General features: G+C 40.5%; 1 pseudogene; it reads right to left on the reverse strand.

The window, feature by feature from the left end:
* Nucleotides 1-2,048: 2,048 nt before the first annotated feature.
* LOC114472630 (uncharacterized) lies at nucleotides 2,049-3,943 on the reverse strand (annotated as a pseudogene).
* Nucleotides 3,944-6,001: the final 2,058 nt, after the last annotated feature.

The raw sequence follows: 6,001 nt of genomic DNA on the forward strand, positions 1-6,001 counted from the left end.
CAGTTGCCCTTGTCTGTTCAAGGCCATTCACATGTATAAATGGGGATGTAAACAATAACAGTGAGCACATACAGAAGGTTTCCCCCATTTATTAAGTATGAAAACCTGCTCTGCAAAGTTGAGCCACAATATCTTGTCTTAAGAAGTGTTGCTGATCACTTTTATAAACAAAAATTCACAAAGAGGCTTCAAACCTGACTCTACAAGTTCAAACTCACCCACTGAGACTGACTGACTAGGCTTTTGCAACTCAACACCCCACGCACGCACACACACACACACACACACGCACGCACACACACACACACACACACACACACACACACACACACACACACACACACACACACACACACACACACACACACACACACACACACACACACACACACACAGTGGCGCCGCCAACCGGAATCCTGTACACACTGTGCAAGGTGTGGAAAAAAATAATAATTTAAAGGGTTTTTTTATTGTTTGTGGGAGGGGATAATACAGTTGCTGGTTTGTAATAGGCTAAACATGCTGAGTGCACCTGTTTTTTAAGCCAATTATTTGAAGCCAAACATAAAGGCCAATGATTGTCATTAATGACATTAGGTTGCTTTCACGTGACATCACATTGCTGCATTGCGAGAGCGCAAAATTCAGATGGAGGGCAGGAAGTAAAGTAGCTTGAGAATGTGAAATAATCAAAATGCCCATGTTTTGTGTAGTTTACGGCTGCTCCAATCGTTCTAACCAAGAAAAGGAAAAGAGATTTTATAGAGAACCAAAGATTGTCGTTCACAAAGGTGACAAATTTAAAAAGCTCACAGAAAAAGTGGATTTTAAACTTAAGTCTGCGGTCAGGAGAAGAAGAGTCTGCTAATGCCAGTGTTTGTAGCGGTTGTTAAGTAGGTAGCTTGTCATTAAAAACTCATTTTCTAAGTAATGATAATTGTTTATATGTGACAAACAAACCTCTTGTATCCTTGACTGTCAGGCTAATGTTTGAAATCTAATCCTGGCAGCGCCACTGCACACACACACTTACACTGACATACAGGCATCTGCATGCATGTACCTGAGGGGTCAGATGTCTGTTCCCTGGAGGCCAAGGCTGAGTGCAAGGGTTTCTAAAGCCGCTCCCTGGTGGTTTATATCCTTTAGTTGATGTTTTACCTACAAAAAAAAAAAAAAAAAATTATTTCAAATTGTTAGTACCTCGAGTTTCCTAAAACAAAACTATAAATCATTGAATATGTTTGTCAGTATTGTGTTGAACTTGCTTGCAGTGAAGGCGTATTGTGAGTGCAGTCTAACAGGTGCTGCTTACATTATGTCATGCAATACAAATTCCTAGAATCGTTTTCTTTTTTACCTTAGGGGTCTTTTACTTTGAAAATGCATGAAAATATTTTTTGTCAAACATCTACAAAAATTAGTAAAAAATGACACAAATGTGCCTAACGAAAACGAAATCAACCCAATGATGAGGATATAGATTTTAAAATAGGAGGAGGAAACATAAAACAATATAACTGCATTTCTAAATTAATATTCTAAATATCATGATATCAGTATTGTATATAAAACAAACCAAGGCAACTGTGCAGTTACAGTAATACAATGTCCCACTCTGTACTATACACTACAAACTCACTGAGTTTATATACTCTCTACTTTATATGACAAGTACGATTAGGATGATCATTCCCACTGAAGTATATTTCCAAGTTTCCCAGGATGCATTTGGAACTTACGACGACAAAAACCTGAAGTACACTGAAGCTAAATATCTCTGTTGATTCTCCACCTTTGAAAGTTCTGAAAGCATTTTAAGTGAGAAAGTGACCAAAAAGAATATCAACATGTGCTCATTTGTTACATAAAACCTGCGTAAACACATTTTATGCTGACATTTCAGAGATTTTCAGAGAACCTCCATTTTACTACTGACCAAACTTCTGGTTAACTTCAAAACAAGAGTCCTGTTTACAAAATCGTTGAAATAAACTAATGGAAGACAAGAAGAGATGCTTTTATTTTGAAAGGGGGATGTTTAATTTTTAGCGAAGTCTTTGCCAGAGCTGAGTAACCTCTTCGTCTGTGGGAGTGAGCTTTAACTTCTTTGAACATGTCTCTCTTGCTCTGCTGTGGGCGTCCTGGTGTAACGAGGTGTGTGGGGTCTTAGAGTTGTCCTCTGAGAATGTGGGGGTGAATGCTGATGGTAGAGGTGCATATGCAGCATGGCTTCTGTCTGCTGGGGTTACATATGATGCTTGAGCCGCACCATATGGAGCCTTTGGATCACATGCTGTCCGTCCTTTCACCGCCCTCGTTCGAGGTGGTAGACGGGGCATGATGCTCTTCCCTTTGCTTTTGGCAATCCGACTCAGCTCGGTGGTGGATTGAGGTCGTACCAGAATGCGCTTTCGTGTTGTGGAGGAAACAGGAAATGCTCTGGCTGCAGCGGCATGCTCTCTCCGGGGGACCTCAAGGCCAGCTCTCCTGTTGCAGTCCTGTGGCACCGTGACCTCATTTGTTTCATCTAGGGCCAAGCTGACTTCAACCCCGGCCTCTGTCATGGTATTTTTTTGTAAAGTGAGAAGCCGTGGAGTCTGCAAGCCTGGGAGCTTCTGGGGGTGTGGTCACAAGTGGCTGGTGGTCCTCGTAGTCGTTTCTTAACTGAATAAATTCAGCCGACTTGTTGGAGTTCTGCTTCTGAGCCTCTTCCTCCAAATCCAGCCAACGAACCTTCTTTCTAACTGCATTGCGGCCTTCTGTTTGTCCTGACTTTTCTTCAGATTGATTTTTTTAAGGATTCCTTTAGTGCACCCGACCTCATCCGATATATCCGAACGTCCCCCTGAAATCTGAGTCACGTGTGATTCCTCCTCAGGACCAGCAGCAGTATCCGAGTGTGACTTCAACGTGCTCGCACTTTATAGCAATTCTGAGTTCATTTCTGCTTGGGGTTGTAAGTTTGAAATCTTGTTGAGGTTATTGATGGATGCACTGAGGTATTGCTGCTGAGATAACGGATGATGCTTCTCTTGTGCCTTTTGCTGATCGTTCTCTTCGTTTGTCAGGCTGTTGTTCAGGGAGATATTTGGAGCCTGAAACAATATTTTGTTGCTGTTTTTGTCAGTCAGGCAAATGGTCTTTTTCGGCTACCTGATCAATCACCGGTTTGTCATCAGGATCACTTTCTGTTTGCGATCCTGCAAAGCTTCTAGTTTGGGACTTAAAACCTCAGATGACCTGGCGTGCAACACAAAGGGCTCACCAATATCTCCACAAAAGTTGTAGTTGTGTGGAGCTTTCTGGAACTCTTCATGACTTAGTGTTGCAAAGGGCGTAAACTGACATGAAAGTTTAGAAACAAGGCGCCATTCAGTTTTGTCTTGGTTGTTGTGATTGCGTTTTGTCGGTTTCTTTGACGCCTCAACGCCGACAAGGGTCAACCCTGCATAGGGAGCTAAGTCCAATGTTGGATTGTACTGGCTGTGCAGGTTTGAAGAGGCTTTCTCCGTGTTCATTAACGATGAAAAGACCTGCTGATCTTTGTTTGTGTCGCAGACATCGTCCTCACACTCAAAACTGTCTTTAAACAAGAGGCAGTCAGACTGATGGATGTCCTGAAACAGAAAGCAAAGCCAAGATGATTAGAGAAAAAGTAATTGTAACTAATTATTCATATTGTTTTTCCTTTCTATTATTCATTAACACAGCTAATTTGGACAGTCGGATAGAGCTTTGGTAGACTGTAACATTCCAGTTAACATCAATGTGTGAAGTTGGTTTCACAATGGTTTAGTTCCGGACTCGGTCCGAATGGGTAAAGGACAAATGATAATTTTATTAACTTGGTTTGGCTCGGTTTGCATTAGAAACTGATCTTCTGATTCGTTCAAAACAACCTCTGGTGCAGTTGCATGAACTAACTGCTTGAGGGCGCCATTACTAGAGTAGAGACTTCTCTCTGCAGAAAAACAGAAACCTGAAGAAGAGGCTCTCATCTATGGGTCAAAGCGAGCGCTTAAGAGTGCACAGAAACTTGTGCCATCTCTGTTTGTTCTTTCACAACATTCAACAATGAAGCAGCAACAAGTTGAAGTGCTTTTTGGTGGTTTTAAAGCCCTGTTTTGCGCTGTTGCCGGCTCTGCTGATCACCTACAATCCCATGTACTTTACTCTACGTCATCTCTGATACTTGCTGTGTTTGTTCCGCTCTGAGAGCGGTTGTGTTCACGGCGCTCCTAAACAAACTAATGGATTTTGTTTTACAAATAGGAAATGTACCAATTACACAAATACATAACGCTTCAGAAACAAACACAGCATGTTTCACACATACAAAGAAGCATGTCTTCAAGTACAAAAGCAACAACATACAACTACAAAAAACTCGACTTTGGCCACTAATTTTTCACTTTGCAGATCCACACATAAATGCCAGTAAATTTTCTAAGAAATGTCCTGTTTTTTAGTTTGTACTTAAAGGATTTTTTTGCACTTGCTGTATTTGGTTGATTGGTGTGTTTCTTATTTGCAAAACAAAACAGTATAGCATTCGTTTGGAAACAATGTTTTTTGCAAACCACACTGAGTTTGTTTGTGAATCTTGAGTAAAACCCGTTTTATGCATTTGTGAGGTTTGACATGACTTTAGAACAGACACGGTACCTGTGGGCTGGGATCCTGTTGTGGTTCCGTTTTGTTCTGCTCCTGAACAACGTCAGTGTTGGACTCCACAGCAGAAGGCAATGGGTGATGATGGGATGTAGAAACAGTGGCTGGTTCGATAGGAATTAAGCTGCTTGATGAGAAAAACAAAGAAGAGTTATGGATTAATCAATCCATAATCAATCAAAAACTTTAGTGAGAATATTAGTACAACTGCTCACCTGGCTCTGATGGTTTCCATAGACAGGCAGGAGGACTGGGAATGGGGCATACTGAAAGACCCTCCAATTTGTTTTGCATCGTCCAGATTGATGACCTTTCCACTGAAGGCTGGAATAGCTAAGAATAATAATTAATAAAAAAGAAAAGACATCAGTGAGTAGATATGCATGACAAAGTGCAAAAAACAGGTGCGTTTTGGATGCGACACCTGCAATTTCAAAAAACTAAAAATAATCTTCCCAGTTTTTACAGAGGGATTAATTTTTAGATTGATTGAATGGTGATCAAGCCAATCATAGCCAGCCATTTGACAAAACCATCATTCCAAGAAGGTAAACAAAGAGTTACAGTAACAGTGATGAGTAAAGTGTAAGTAAAGTGGCAAAAAAATTGTAACAGGTGGCAAAAAATTTGTAACAGGTGGCAAAAAAATGGTCCAAAAGTGGCAAGAAAAGAGTGAAAAGTGACTGAAATGGGCCAATAGCAGTCAAGAGTGCCAGAAAAAAATTGACAAAAAGAAGAAACGAGTGGTATGTAATGGCAAAAGGTACTTATATGGATGAAAAGTGTCAAAAAATGGTTAAAGAATTGACAAATTGGATAAAAGTGTCAAAAAATGGTTTAAGAATTGACAAATTGGATAAAAGTGTCAAAAAGAACTTACAAAAATGGACAACAATTAGGAAAAAGTAATATGTATTGACAAAAGGAAGCGAAAATCAAAATCTTCCAAAAGAATTTGGGGTAAAGGGGCAAAAATGGGACAGAGGAAGTTGCAATGTGGGCCAAAAAAAGGTAAGATGTTAAAAGGTTTCTAAATTTTAAGGTTTTCTGTGGGATTTATAATTAAAATTAAGACATGAGGAGCCACATGTTGAGTATCCCTGACTAATAACAGCTTCATCATGGTTTCAGTAAATTAATTTAATAAATTAAATTTGACGGTAGCCCTGCCCTTAGAACACCCTCACTTTTAAAATCACTGCTCCACCCCTGGTAAGAGATCGACTTTTTAAATTTCAAACGACTCACTTGGTCTACGTTTCTGTGCAGGAGGCTGATTGGCTCTCCGGCAGCGCTCGGTGGCGTCCTGGATCTGCTCCCGGCGTTG

This window comes from Gouania willdenowi, chromosome 11 (genome assembly GCF_900634775.1).
Source record: "Gouania willdenowi chromosome 11, fGouWil2.1, whole genome shotgun sequence".
In the NCBI taxonomy this organism is placed as follows: Eukaryota; Metazoa; Chordata; class Actinopteri; order Blenniiformes; family Gobiesocidae; genus Gouania; species Gouania willdenowi.